This window comes from Oxyura jamaicensis, chromosome 4 (genome assembly GCF_011077185.1).
Source record: "Oxyura jamaicensis isolate SHBP4307 breed ruddy duck chromosome 4, BPBGC_Ojam_1.0, whole genome shotgun sequence".
NCBI lineage: Eukaryota > Metazoa > Chordata > Aves > Anseriformes > Anatidae > Oxyura > Oxyura jamaicensis.
Window position 1 is genome coordinate 17,614,706 of NC_048896.1, and position 15,679 is coordinate 17,630,384.

Genomic DNA, 15,679 nt, shown 5'->3' on the forward strand with positions numbered 1-15,679 from the left:
CCTGCAAGCAGGCGGAAGTGAAACCCGTCCTCGCCCCCCTCCTCCTTCCGCGATGCTCCGGGGCTGGACGCGGCCCGGCGGCGGCTCGGGGACGCCTGGATGCGGCCCCCCCCCCCCCCCGGGCTGCCCCTGCCCTGCATCCTGTGGATGTGGAACCGGGGAACTGGGGCGCCGCCACGGGCTGCCCCCACCTCCCCAGGGCCCTAACCCCGCAGCCCCCCGCGGAGCTGGGAGCAGAGAGGCACCGAAAACGCACCCAGCTGCCTGAGGGCAGTGGTAACTTCCCAGTTCAGAGCCTCTCCTCGGGCCGAAGCAGACTTGCAGGACGTTTCACCAAGACGAGCTGAGCAGATTCCAGCTTGCAGGGATGCCACGAGTAGTGAGGATCTGGTGGTCTCAACCTCAAAGTGTCTCCACAGCCCTGGCAGGCTTGGTGAGACCCATGCCGCCGTGGTCGATGCCACCCAGATCAGAAAATGAAGGCCAGCCTGGACAGCCCTGTGCATGCAGCAACTGAGCCCCCTGGCACTTGTTTAGGGCCGTATGGGTGCGTGGGGAGGTGGCACAGGAGTAACTCCCAAGAGACGATGCAGACTTACACAGGAGGTGACCGGGGCTCCCTTCTCTGAGGTCTCTGGTGTCTCTGCAGCAGCCACCTGCTGACAGCACGGTGCTGGAACTCATCCCCTATAAAATTCTGGCCTTCCCCCTTCTTCCACATGGGGCAAGTGAAGCACTCAGTGATGCTGACATCTACCTAGCCAGCTGGCACGTTGAGGACCCGCTCTTCTGGACTTCACAGCTTCACCACTGTGCCCAGCTTTGTGCGACACGTTTTCTTCGCATCCCACCAGCAGCGGGCTGCATCTGTCCCCCAGCCCCGGGGTGTCTGCAGCCTCCCCACCACGTTGGGATGCCCCAGCAGCCGTCAGCAGAAATGCCCTCTTGCAGGTGAGACTGGCCAGAAGATTGCACCTCACCCTAAGGAGCGCAGCCTGGGCACACTGATGCATCCATTTGTGCCTTGCAGCTTAATTACTGCAACTCCCTATGCTTTGGAATAAACCACAGCTGCTGTAAAACACAGCAGATGTCTGCTTAGCACTGGAGATCAGCCTGGTGCTTTGCTCACCCTGCTTTCTAAGTACAGGCTTGGTTTTCTGTTCGGATATTCAAAGCCTTTCATAATCTTCTTCCATAGCTGGCTCCTGCTGGAACATGGCAGCCCCTGACAAAGGGGGTAAGGCAAGACGGAGTTTCATCTTCCCCAGGCAGTATTCCTGAACTAGTTTTGCCTCACGGAGATAGAAATAACCCAGATCCCATGGCATTCAGAAGTAAAGGCGAAACTTCCCTCCTCAGCTTCATTTCTTCACACAGAAACATGCAGAGAATGCCAGTACACAGTCCAACAAATCCAAGCCCTATAAACTAATCAAGCTATTCCTCTTACGGGCTAGATCGAAAGCAAGACAGAGAAGGAAACAGCTTTTTTCTATTTTAAAATACTTGGGAGGCACACAAGTCCCACAGAGATGGGAGCCATCTAAATATATATAAAGACCTAGCTAGATAAATGAATCCATCTGTTGTAATCTAGCAGTTTCATAAAACCAATGAAAAAAATCGACAGTTTCATGAAACCACTAAAGTGCTATTGATACTTTCAAGTGTTTAAAATTCTTCTCAAATGTGTACGAATGTAGGAAGTCAACCATCCCCTATAGGATTCCTGAAATGAATGGAAAAGGAACAAGACCGTGCGTGAAGCTGGTGCAAACAAATACACGGCGTAATTAGAGCAAATTGCCATTAACAATCTACCACAGACCATTACAAATCCCTCCTCACTCCCCAAAACACATTTCTGACTTCCATGATGTGGCAGCACACACACGCACCGCCACCCTTCTTCTGTCCCCGGGATCCCAAAGCACCTCGCAGATGGTGCTTGAGCGGAGCCGTCCCACACCTCCACGCTACTTCTCCACGGGGAAACCGAGAGGCGAAGCGATTTGCTTGTTGACTGACAGAAGTATTGAAACAGCCGGGAAGATGTAGGTGTCCTGCCTGCACACACGCCGTGCTCTTGCTACCATACAGCACTTCCAGGATGAGTCTGCTTGCAATTAGAGAAAGTTGGTCTTTTGCAGACTGCGCTGAGCAATCCCCTGACAGCTTTACAGGCAGAGAAGGGCAAAGAAGTAGTGTTTTGCTTCAACCCAACGAGCGATGCCTTCTCCCAGCTCTGTGCCTGAAGAGCCGCGTGGCAGCTAGCTATGGAGCAGTGCTCATTAAGCCACCAACAATTCACACCAGCTTCCATTTGGTTCAGGTCTTCCTGTTTTGGTGCAGCCAGGTGACATCTACGGAAAGCCATCGAGCTGTACGAGGCCAGTGGAAAACCCTTGCAAGTGTTTTCCAGGAAATGTGCCCGCAGGTTCTGCTTCCACACACCTCACTCCTTTTCCCTCACCTCCTCGGCACGTTCACGCTCCCATTTGTGGGGCAAGAGACTGAGGGATGGGCAGTGAAGGAGATTTGACAGGCCACATCCTGAAATACTTCCTCGATGAAAGCACAGAGATACCCCTAGGCCTCCGGGAGCTACCCAAATACACACGTCCAACACCGGTGTTCACTAACACGGCACCAGCTGTCCCACTCCCTGTGTGGAGTTACCCTCGTCCGCAGGGAGAAGTGCAGCTATCCAGCCCTCGGGTCCACAACACAGCCCAGACGAGGTGTTGCCGCATGCTCAGGGCTTTACAGACTGAGTCCAGGGCTACCCAGTGGCTCCGGGCATCCCATGTGATGCACCAACAGATGGAGTTGCAATGGTAGGTCACTTCTGGAGACCACGTCTTGGTTACCATTTTAAGTACTCTTCTATTTCCTTTTCTTTTTCTTCTTCCAGAAGTTGGTAAGTGATGTCTCACTTTTATTATCAGTATTTTATTAGTCAAATACTGTCAGTATGGATAAAAATTACAGATTTCCCCCCATAAATGTTGCAATACGAAAAAACAATCTGCTGTTAATAAAACAGAGACAAATTCCCAAAGGAAATGAATGCTCTTAAAAACCACAAACTCGAAGTAAAAAGCCACTCTGCTATATTTGAGGCAATTACAAAAGAAAAATGAAGAAGACTGTTTCTCCTCAAAACTTGGCAATTTTTATATCACGCTACTGATATTCTTAATGAAAAATGGTGCTTTTATTCACTGCCACTTCTTTTGCTTTGGCCAGTGCTGTAGCCAAACATCTGCTTGTTAAGTTAGTGGAGTAAATTGATGGTTAGCAACGCATGAGTTTCCATAGGAGATCTCCACAGACATTTCCAAAGAAAGTCCTGCTCTGAAGCTTTGTAAGGATGCACCAAGGCAGGGAGGAGACTACGGAGAAAGGTCCAGACAAAGTGTCCGTGTAAATGTTCAGGCAGGTGGAACTCTTCTCCTGAAAAGCCTCCGTGGAGGATTTGGGATGGGTTTCAGCTGAAGGCCTCCCAGAGCTCTTAGTGCAAGATTTACACTGACCACAAACAAACCCCCTGTGACTGCAGAAAGCTGCGAGCACAGGAGTGAGAGGAAGGTAACGGTGAGATGGCAGACAGCGTGCTGCTGAAAGGTTCTGCTCCTTTCTCTTCTCTCCTCTGAGGAAAATTAATCATGATTATTACAGTTACACCTACCGTCTCTTCTGCTAGTATGACATGTGTGCTGGCCCTTCTCTACAGCAGAGAAATTCTTAGGAGGCAACACATCCACACCAAAGATGTCCCACGACACTGAATACTGCATATCCAGGAGTTAAGGCACAAATCCCAGAGGCCTGCTGTCCAAGCAGACACAATCCAGACAATCAGCTGCAAGTCTTCCAGGCTTACACAGTCTCTACAGGATGTGCCGGGATAATTCAGAAGTGTCAGACTCCAGGACCTTCCAGGAGCAGGTACCGAAAAGGTATCATTGCGTGGCCAGACCTGAGCAGCGTTCCCACCCAACTCCCTTCCCTTCCTATTTGAAGGCAATCAGTTGTCACACACCAGGGCTGAGACAGAAAATACAACCACTGACAGAAAATACTCTATTGGCAGAACAATGATTTCAAGAAGCTCTACAAGAAGCCACACAAACCCATGTGCAAATGGATAAGCATCCTCTAACACAGGGCAGTTAGATCCATTAGGACGAGGAGCAGAAAACAACTCATTTTTTAGTGATAAAGAGTTTCTTGCAGGCAAACTATGCGGCCCTGAAGCCTGAAGCCTCAGACTATCCACAGCCCAGGGCAGCGCAGAGAAAAAGAAGCAAGCTTCTCCAAAGCGGTGCCTGAGACCCAGCAGGGCCGCCTGCCAAAGCAGCGAGGAAGCCTGGCTCCCAAGACGTGAGGAAGAACAGAGCGTTTTGTCTGCCCGTGCGTACCTGCAGGAACGCACCCCAGCCGGTTTTCAGCTGCAGTGGGAACTGAAGGTTAATTATTTCTGCCAGTACCGGGGACAGACTGTGAGTGTAACAGCACTGACACGGAAGCAGGGAATGCAGCGGGGTACAAAAGGTGGCAGCATCCAGTTTTGTACCTTTCGGCATGTTCTGAAAATAAAGCACCTCTGACTGCTGCTGGCTTGGCTTTTCAGACTGCTTTGGTTGGTGTTCCACAACAGGACATAACTCCGGGCCTTGCACACTGTGCTGCTACTGCTAGCACAAAAGACATCCCTCACAACGCACACACTGCGGGTGAGTAATTGTGCAACCCTCTCCTGAGCAGTACTGCCTTCCTGCCACTGAGGGACAGTGTTTCCTACTTTTAGACTAATAAGAACAGCAAATCTGCAAGTTCCGTTCCAATTAGCAATGGTTAATGCCTCCCTTAATGCCTGAAGTTTCTTTTTCCATGTTATGTTTGTTTAATAAGTTGCTTTTTCAGGACAGTGAGTTACAGCTCTGCCTGCCATACTTTTACAACCACCAGCAGGCTACACGGATAAATACAAGTGTATCAGTCGAGGTCATTCCTCATACGAAGTTTTAAGCCTAAGGGGATGGCTCGTCTAAGATAATTGGTTTACAGTCTGGTTTTAACCAAAAGGCATAAATGGCTTTGTAAAACACATCACTTTGTTGCTATTTTTTCCCCACTTTTTTTCATCATTTGTATTGGTGACAACCCCACCAGTGTCCTCATCTGTACAGGTAACTCTCAGTGGGAACCCGGCACGCTGGTGCCCCTGGGCAGGTACTGGTTCTGTCTCCATGTGTACCAGGGACACTCCTGTCATCAACCCCACTCAGAGCGAGGATGATGTCTGCTCTTTTCGGAGACAAGTCTTTGCTATTGGTCCTGTTTCTTCAGGGATATCTCGTGTCCTGGAAAATAATTTAATCAACCTGATGGACTCCACTAAGTAACCTCTGAATCTGTGTTTCTGAAAATACCCACCCGCACCAGAAGGCAACGCTAACTAACCCTAACAGGCTGTGGCGTACAGAAAGTGACGGTTTTAGAGGAGGGTAGAGCAGAGATGCCTGGTTTTCCTGACTTTCACACTCACACAACTGAGCAATGTCCCTGAAGTAGCTGTGACAGTGACAACCGGCTAGAAGATCTGTAGCTGTACACTCAAGCTGGCTTTGTAGCTGCACAACCAAAACACAGCGTCCTTGGGGTCTCTTCAGTGACAGAAAGCACAAGGCACATCGTATCCAGTTAATTATGAGCAACTTAAAATAAATAAATAAGTAAAAGCCACCAGCCCCATGAACAGAAGGATGTCCAGATTTAGTATTTCCCTCAATAGTGCATCTAACCTTATCTCCACAGACGGTCCGGTGCAATTAGCCCCCGCTGGTGCTAGCAAGAGCCATTGGTAAAGCCAAGTTCTGATACTTTGACTACCTACCATCTAACCCTGCCCTGTAATTAACTGCAGAGCCGGGCAGATTTCTGCCTGATTAGCTGTTTCAGCTAATGAGCGGCTCCAGGCTCAGCCAACACCGCGTGTGAATTACCTGCCGCTCAGCGGCTGCTCTTTGTGACCGCACGCAGCACACCACAGGTGCAGAGCCACGCTGCAGAAAGGACACAAAGAGGAAAAGGGGCCCGCGGGCAGACCACGCACGGCTCCCCCCACTTCAGTCACACACCGAATGTTTGGGATGGTTACACACATGGGAGCAAAACCGGGTAGTTCCTGTATGGCCATTACCCGAGATATAAAATGTTTGACTTTTTAATTAAGATCTACAATATCGATGTCACAAAATGAGTCTGAAATTACAAGGGCAGGATCTGATCTGATTGTAAAAAGCTCAGCTATTCAACTGAAGGCCAAGGCTCGGTCATAACCAGAGAAAAGTTAAGGTCAGGAGTCCAAGTTCAGGAGTGGAGAAAATAAGAAGCTGAAGGAAACATTATATCCTCCAATAATCCTTGCAGGAGATATGATTTCAGCATGAAAGGATGCAGTCGCGCTTTCAAGTTTCCAAGCAAAAATCATTCTACTATAACTCCACTCCGAGATAAAAGCAGACATGTGAGCTAGTAATACTGGCCTCTTTGCCTGGTGTTTTTATTGGTGCTGCCCTCCGTATTAAAGAAAACAAACACTCTGCTTTTAATATTAAAGATAACTCCAACAGGTCTCCTTTAGAGAACCTTCCTGCTAATCCACGCCTTGTAACACAGTTACCCTTGTGTACATTTGGAAGGTGGCCTCTGGAAGGCAAAGCAAACAGAGGATTGGCGCTTTTAAAACTTCTCCCCACTTTGGGGAGGGGGGAGTGTTGTTTTTTTGTTGTTTTTTAACATCAGCTCCTGCTCCCTTCTCTTTTAAGGGCTCGTGGTAGAAGAATCAATAACACTGTGACCGCACGTGTGTGACCTAACCGTTTCGTACCTGAGGGAGATCTGTATCCTCCTGGGACCTGAAATCCCTGAAGCAATGCCTATGTACAAGAAAGAGCATATTTACCGAGCAGAAATATCCCTCAGCTGGTAGTACACCTCGCTGAACTCAGGAGACAGGAGCTACCCTAACTCCCAGCCCAATGGTAACTGCTCCCAAAGCATTTCCCCTTACTGTGGCTCAGTTTCTCCATTTCTAAAAAAAGATAACGTGAAATGTCCACGAGTTTTCCAGTTCCTGGAGGTGAGACAGTGCGGTGTAAAGCAGTTGTCACTGCCAGCCACGAATCCACCGGACAGCCAGGGGCTGATGCCCGTGTCCCCAGATGGGGCACGCACGTTTTGGCAGCGCCTTCAGCCTCTTCATAACACACTGGATCCAAATGGGAAGCATTTTTAAGGGTGCTGCACCAGCAAACAATCATTTTGCTTTCGCTATAGTGCCAGACAGTAATTTTCTTACCCTTAAATCAAGCAGCCAGATACTTGTAACTATTCCTTTAGCCAGTTCTGTCGGCTTGTCGAAGCAGTGGCACCGAAGAACCCAAAAGCAATCGATTGCTGGCATTAATGAGTTTGACTAAAGTGGAGAGAAAAATTTCTTACTCGTTTACCCTTGCCACAAAGTTGGAGTGCAAAACCTCGTGGCAAAGAGGAATGATGTTTGTGTTTCTGAACGCACTGAAGAGGGCAGAGCTCCGTGGTGACACGATCAGCAGGTAATTGTCCCTCTACAACCAAGACGAGCACACCGACAAATCACGTTTGCTATCGGCACAATTCGGCTAACAGTTTAATTACTGAATGTCGTAGAATAATAACAGAGGAACAAGAGAACCTGGAGAACTGGTGCCAGGGTCAACAAAAAGCAAGGTGCGTGTGCTGAACCAGAAGCTGGAAACACTCCTCTCACTGCTCTGTGTTCTGCTCCTAGCAACAGAAATCACCATTTGTATCAGTTAATGATAAATATTTGGATGAGCTGCAGTGCCAGACAAGCTGCTGCTGACCTAACCGTTCCTGCAACCAGAACAGGTCACACACAGCTTGGCTCCACCGGTAACACCAGGCTGCCAGTTTCACACAGTGGAGTCCTCGTATTCAGCCTGAGGACAGCTTTACACCGTCTATCTGCCCACCTGGACAGAAACGTGGGGAGAAGACAGAAAATCCAAAAAGGAAAGCTTTCCACCTGCTCTTTGGTTTGGAGTACCACAGCTGCTGCCCCAAACCATTTCCTCCTACAGAAGGGAGACATTGGCCTTGGGCATTTGCCAGACATCAAAACCTTCCCAGGGAATTCCTCCTCCTGAGAGGCACCTGTGGATCAGAAGAGGAAAGGCTGTCCAAACACACCAAGCCTCCTCTGCCTCACTGGGTTATTTTCTTTGTCCCTAGGGGAGCTCGAGCCATGGGAAACTCCAGCTTTAGCAGAGGGTGGCTTGGTTTCCTCCCTGTTTTTACAGCACGAGCAAGCTACAAAGGCACCCTTTTGACAGCGTCAACTCTTCAAAGTCAAGTTCTCTGCAGTACTGAAGCATTTTCAACTTCACTTCTGCCTTCGCTGCAGTTTGATTTGGCTCCTGTCTTTCTAGCACACCTGGCACACCAGCACCCCGATGCAACATGTCCTGAAGGCAAAGGGTGAAAGACATTGCATTGCTCTCAGTCCTGTGCTCGTTCCAAGGGAACGCTGACATCCCATACAAATGCTGCCTACGTTCAGCAGCTCAGAGATGTACCAGCAGGGCTCACTGCAGACCCAGACTTGGCTTTCCAGTGCCCAGAGGGACCTGGAGCCAAAGGAGTAAAGGTTTCACCTCCTGCGAGCTGGGCTCCGGACAGCTGGATGCTCAACTGTCCATTGCAGTTCAGATGCCATGCCTGAAGGTACTTACAGGGAAATTGTGTGTATCAGCATTAAAGACATCAGAACTGGATTATACTTGGACACATGCTGGCAAAGTATTTGCAGTAGATTTAGAAGAGCTGGGAATTGGCCACAATCACACAATTTTCCTACAGTTGGATAAAATTTAGCAGCAGTAAATTAGGAAACTTTGCCAACTTCAAAGCACTACCCCAAACTTGGGCCAAAACGATGCACTGGCACTCAAATGCTCTGGAAGGATTTTTGCCTCCTGCCAAATGCTGTTGATCAGATAAGAAGAGCTGGGCTGAGGACCACAGGAATAGGGATGCTGTTGCTGGAGGAGGCCGGGCTCTGGAAAAGAGCTTTTGTGGAGAAAACCAAGGAAGCTGCGATCAAAAACTGGAATACTTGCAGAGTTCTGGGGAAGGGGCAAAGAAGCAGGGCTGCTGCAAGGCCCAGCTGCAGAGGCTCTGGGCAGAGGATGTTGCTCAAGACCTACTTCTGAGCTCTCCTTACCACCACGCTGTATTCCTCACTGACAAATCTGCAGAGGAGAATGGGAAACCACACTGTTATGTACATAAAAAGTGTTCCTTATAGAGAGGCATCGGGAGCACGATGGGAAGGGAGAAGGAGGAGAGAGAAAGCCTTAAAGGGAAGACACAAGCTGATGGCGCCTGTGTCTTTTGTCAGATCTCAGCCCTAATGCCCGTTGAGCCAAGCAGTGAAATTCACATTTTAGGTCCCAGACCGCAGTGAGACTGCTTGTGCACGACAGCGCTCCCCCCAGGCACTGACACGTTGCCCTGTCTGGCCCGCTGGAAGGAGGGGAGTGACGCCCCCAGCCCACAAGCTTGCAGGCAACCGGCGCGGAGCAGGAGCGCAGCCCTGCGAGAAGCCTTCCCTCTGCTTCGGGATGATTCAACGCGATACTTAAAAGCTTCTCCCCATCTCCTGGAAGCGAAGGGGGGGAGGATCCGTCTGATTGTATCTGTGACCCTGGCAACTCTTCACAAGCAGAGACAGCTGAGTCACTAATATTTAGAAAAATAACATAATTGACTGTATTCAGCCCTGCGGAGGACCCCTGCTGGGTATTCACAGTTGAACATTAGCAACTCGGTCATTTCTGGCAGCCTTTGTGAAGGGTTGCCAGGGCTGTAGATTCAATTAGATGACCTCCGACAAACCGCTTTCCACCGCAAATATCTTTTAAAAAATACCTTAAATCCCCAATAAATACAGTGAAATTGGAGGAGACAGCCCTTCCTACCTCATTGAATGGCCCCCGTCACCCTGCAGCCCCAGCTAGAAGCCTTGCCCGACTGTCATGCATGCACGGGCTCTATTATCACCAGTGCCTAATGTGATTTAGCCCCGTCTGTGGATTGCACTCTTTAAATCTGAGAATGTGACACTGTCGCAGCTGGATGCAGATCAGGATATAAAATGATGTTGAAAAGCTAAAAGCGTTTGCATGCATCTTTCTTTTCCTTTTCATTGGGTAGGAGTAACTACTTTTTTACCGCTGCTTTTTTATCCTCTGACAGCTTTTTTCCATTACTAGTCCCTGAATTATTTTGATGTAGGAAGCATTAAGATGAATTGCTAGATCCGATGTTTTGTATTATCCGTTATAATACACTGCAGCAGAGCACTGCACCGAGCTGGGATATTTACTTTCTTGCCATAAAATCTACACTAAAAGTGATTAACGGACGACTGAGGCACCTAGAAATGGGATTTTAAAATTCTGCTTTATGCATAGGGTTTTCTGATAAGCCCTACAGTAAAACACCTTATGTGGACACTATTTGTTAACATTATCATAATGAAATCAGCTAACACCTTAATTACACCTTGTAACTGCTTCTTACAGCATGTAAGACATTTCTAATGCAGCTTTTAAATACCTCAATTGTAAAAGCTCTTGTCTGTCCCCTCAGAGTGCCGGATTTCATTTCAGCCAGCATATTATGCCCTGGTAAATTGGTTCTTAGCTGCTCAACTTCTTTGTTTGGTTGTTTTTTGTACCCTAAATAATTCTACCAAACCCTCACTTTTCTTGCACACATCAATGCTAGAGGAAAACTAAAGAAGCAGAGCAGTGCTGGATTCTCCGCACGTCCCTCCGGAGAGAAGCTTAACAAAACAATGTTTTAAAATAATACATCCTATTGTGTGGGTTAGCGTAAGATAGGAATTTAACATCAAAAAATTATAGCTGGATAAGAGCTATTATGAAACGATTATCTAGAGAGCCAGGAAATAACATTTTCTCCAATGGCATTGTCATTATTCTTTGTGCGCGGCGCAAAAAAAATGCACTGAGGGTAGTCAGAGAGAGGAAACTTTTCTTTACGTATAGTGTAAATTGGGGTATGGAACAGAGACACTGCATGGAGTTTAGTCCTGATTTTTTTTTTTTTTTTCCTTGAACATTCCCTGCTGAGCAGTGCCACAATTAATCAAGCTTTCTAGGTTTTAGTTAATTGCTGGACCCCAATAAATTGGTTTGTACTGGCATCAGTCCAGGTCTGATAATTTCACAGCCTTGGAAACTGCTGCATGTTCACACAAGAACCTTGCAAGCAGGGAGCCGGGATAAAAAGAATAAAAGAAACTCTTGTTCTGTGAGGTTCTATTAATACTTTAAAAGCCAGCCCACTAGCAACAGTGTCTTCACTGTTTGTTTATTTTCTCCATGTGTTTTATACTGATTTTTTTAATGATTAAAGGAAATCCCCCCTTTCCTTATTTTAAACTCCTTCTGTAGATAATTGTTCTCAAAGAGACATTTCCAGTTTCAGCTGTATCCTCTTGGAAATTTCCACTCTACTCATCCTTTGCTGAATACTCATTGTGGCTTTTTGTGAAAGCTCAGCTATTTTTTCCCTCTTTCTGCAACTCCGTTCATGTGAAAGAATCACCACCCTCCAGTGAAGACAGGTTCAAGACCAGCTTTACGCCCTGGACAAGAGACGAGGTTCTCCCACAGCTCCCACTGGCCTAAATCCCTGCTGGTGAGTACCGGTTGTGGTCAGACAGCTGCTACGAGAGGACAGCACGGCTCTTCCGAAGCGGGCAGTCAGAAGCAAGCAGACTGGTGTTGCAGTTTAGTGCAAGTCCGATGCATTACGGACTGTTAGGAGCAAACACACAAGGCTGTTATCGGCGTGGGAGACAGGTTCACAGCTATTAGTTCATTTTACAGCTGGGCTCAGTTACAGGAAGGACTTTGCATCCTCAAGTCTCACTGGTAGCGATGGGATTTGCGAGCGCTGAGCCCCTGGCAGGCTCAGGCTCCATGCTGGCACACATTTGACTTTGTTCTCCCCAGAGAAGGCTCATTTGGCAAAATCAGTTTTACTAATGGGTTTCAAAAGCACTCCCATACCAGCAAGTTTCAGAGGAAAAGAATTACATAATACCCGAGGTGTTCGGTAACCTCCTTGTTATTGTCTTTGGCTCACCAAGGCGAGATTAGCAGCACTAATCACGGTTGTATAAAAGTGTATTTGAATCGCAAATGGAGCCTCGTTCAGTCTGCCTCGACTCCCTCTGTCACGCCTTGGGAAACTGGACCGAAGAGGGCTTTTCTGGTGGATCTCAGCTGTAAAGCAACGCATCGGCAAGTGAAGTTCTGTCGTGGTATGATCAATCTGTAAGATTCATTACTGCTCCTCTCCGACAGACCTCATAGATCCTCAGCAAGCGCAAATCCCTGGGATTCTTTTAAATGCCTGCACATTTGTACCAAGTGGGATTCTAGTCAATAATTCCAATGGCATCTGCTGTTTTATGTGAGCTATATTGCTTTTGGCTGTTTTCAAGACTCAGGTACTGAAATCAAGGCGAAGCTCCTCCCAGAACTTCGGAACAATCACTTCCAAGGATTGTTTTATGCTTCTTTCCACTTACTGAAACAGTCACCGAGACACTTCGGCATGCCATCCAGCATTACACTCCGGGAGAAGCAGGGACGGTGTGCTGTGCAGGCTTCATCCCCAAAATGCTGTCCATACAAGAGTTATAAGATGGGCGTTTGGAATGAAGAGTTGGACTTGATGTCCAAATCAAGCACAAAAGAACTCCCCTTTTAGTTTGCTGAAATATGTGGGATCAGCTAGGGATTTAGAGCTCTGTTTTCAACTGCTTTATCAATGCTATGCCTTCAACACCCATTACAGGATTAAATAATGCAAAAGAAATCCATTACTGTTCTTAATACTAGAAAGTGAGAAAAAGCCGCATCTGACATGACTGATCATTTTCTTAAATAAATAAATTTAAAAAAAAAAATAAACAAACAAGTAAATTAGATGGATAAGCGCACAAAAGAGATGAATCAGAAATCAGTGGTTTCTGTCAAGAAGTTACAATGCACCCCTGACAGTAAGATGCATCTGGTCAAGAATTTCCCAACTTGAATTGGGAAATCTCAAGACGGGACAGACGTTCTGGGAATGTCACGAAGATCAGCACTTTCACAATTTCATTGTAGTTCATGTCGATTCCTTGGGCTCCTTTGAAAGTTTGAGTAATAAGTGCTTCTACATATCTTGGTGATGACACTGAAATTTTTCATTACTATTTCACTCAGTAAACCACGGAGTACTGATGCTTTGACGCATGGTGGTGAAGGATATTTTATATGCAGCTCGTGAATATACAAAAAAAAAAACATGGATTGCTACCAATTGGCTTGCTGATTTTCTTTGAAAGGTAAAGGTGTAAGAGAATGACAGGATTATTGTTACAGCTGTGCTCACTGCTGTGGTTATAGAAATAGAAATATAGAAATATCTAGGTTGGATTGGATTGGATTGGATCAGAAACAGCTGCAGGTGAACACTTTGAGCAATGCAAAATTCAGGTGAGCCTCCCCAGCTCTGAGCACACGTCTGTCTGTTCTATACCTGTACAGTGCTGTTCTCAACACCCCACCTAGCAAAGCATCATCTGCTCTAGGACAGGATGAAAAACTGCTGGTTCTCTTCTGCGTTTTCATATTGCTTACTGGCAACTGCTGTGACTCTCTTCACCTCTGTATCTGGAAGTGAGATTTAGAAATGCATATTTTATTTGCATTTTTTGACAGAACATTGACAGGCTTCCACCTACTCTTCAGTCTCAGAGGAACACGTCCGCATCAAGGTAAGGAGGAATTGGACTGCAATTTGATGTCTTACGTAATGTTGCTGTTGTTTTTTAGCAAACTGCATTCAAGGATCTCAGATTTACTAACTCCATCTGTCCCTGCTAAATAAGTAAATTAATTTCTAGTGTTAGAGCACTGAAACCCCACCACAGATGAAGTCAGTGCAACAGAATGAACAGGAGGGTGGAGAATGCTCATGACCATCCTATGCCATAATCACAAAATCATGCACATCTGAAGTCCTTTTTGTTTAACAGCGCATGTGGAGACTGCTTGATGAACATCCAGACTGTATTCCCAGTATGATAGTTGCAGGGCTGATCCAAACCACAAAAAGTAATTTAGAGATTATTATAAAATCCTGGGAATAATATTTAGCATTTTAAGATACATTTTCCAAAGGGCTCCAAAGAATTTATAGGAATGTAAAAACTAAGATATTCATTAGTTTAAGAACTTCTTTTCACACATATTCAGAATTGAAAAATTGACCGTAGATAATTACTTTTTTCTTGAAAGGAAAGAAAAAAAAAGACAGGAAGGTAAATGGAAGTTGTATCACGTCTACCGTCTCTCAAAACTCCATATCTAATCCAGTTAAGAGAGCTCTGCATGGTGCATAAACATGTTAGCATTGGCATGAATCTTTTATCTTGCTTTTTTCCCTCACAAGAACTGGGAACTAATAGCAGGATACCCGTGTACTGGTAAGTCACTGCAAGGCACAGCACGAGGAGATGGACTTCTACTGTCTGGGTCACACTTCATTAGCTGTTTAAGTTCTATTACCTCTAATGAGAATTACATGGCTAAATTTCTGTGCTCTTCAAAACTAAGGGCATCCTTGAATCCCTAACGCCCACTGCTGGGAGCAATTCTTCCCTCTCCAGTCACCAGGACACTGAGCACATTCAAACAGTGAGCGCTGCCCGACAGCGTGAAGTGTAACAACTACGTATTTGATGCTCCTCTGGAGCTCTCTGTGTCCCACGTGTGCAGCAGCCCTCACCTTCAGAAGCTTCAGTCGCAGCCCACTGCTGAGCAAGAGCACAGGGCAAGGTGTTTCCTCAGTCGTGGCAGTGCTGTGCAGGGAATAGGACAGGCTCCGTAACTCAGGGCTGCATTGGCTGCAACACCTGGCAAAGCACAGTGGGCTGCGGAAGGCACAAAGGGTACCAAATTTAATCGTACTTACTCCTCAGTGATACTTTGATGGAGCTGGGAAACGAGGCAGGGCTCAGGCATGGGTGCAGCTTTACCCACATCCAACGGCATCAGCAAGCTCAGCAAGGGTTACTCACCAAGAGGCCACCTGCGATCATTTCATTCCCGCACAACACCCGGCGTGTGTCACATTGCCCTCTGCACCAACAACCGTGGAGATGGATGGCAAGAAACAGAGGCAGGCTCTGTACCTGCCTGAACCAGGTCATCACTCAGCCGCCTGCGGGGATGCCTCAGGCATGCTGCCCAGCTCCCTGAGGAGCAGGACCAGGACTAGTGGTGAGCCTGGGCCACATGGCCAGGGCTGGGTTTCCACCATGTTGCCCATCCGCAGAGTCCCCGGTCCCAGGGAAAGGCTCTTTCAGCCAATTCTCTCCAACCTAGGTCTGCCAAAGAGTGGGAAAAGGGCTCCCTTTTGTGTGGTTTGATGTTCAGCGAAGGTCTTACACCTGAAATAGTATCTCCAGAAGCTGCCAGATACCATCACCTCTGAACCAGCCTCGAAGAATGCA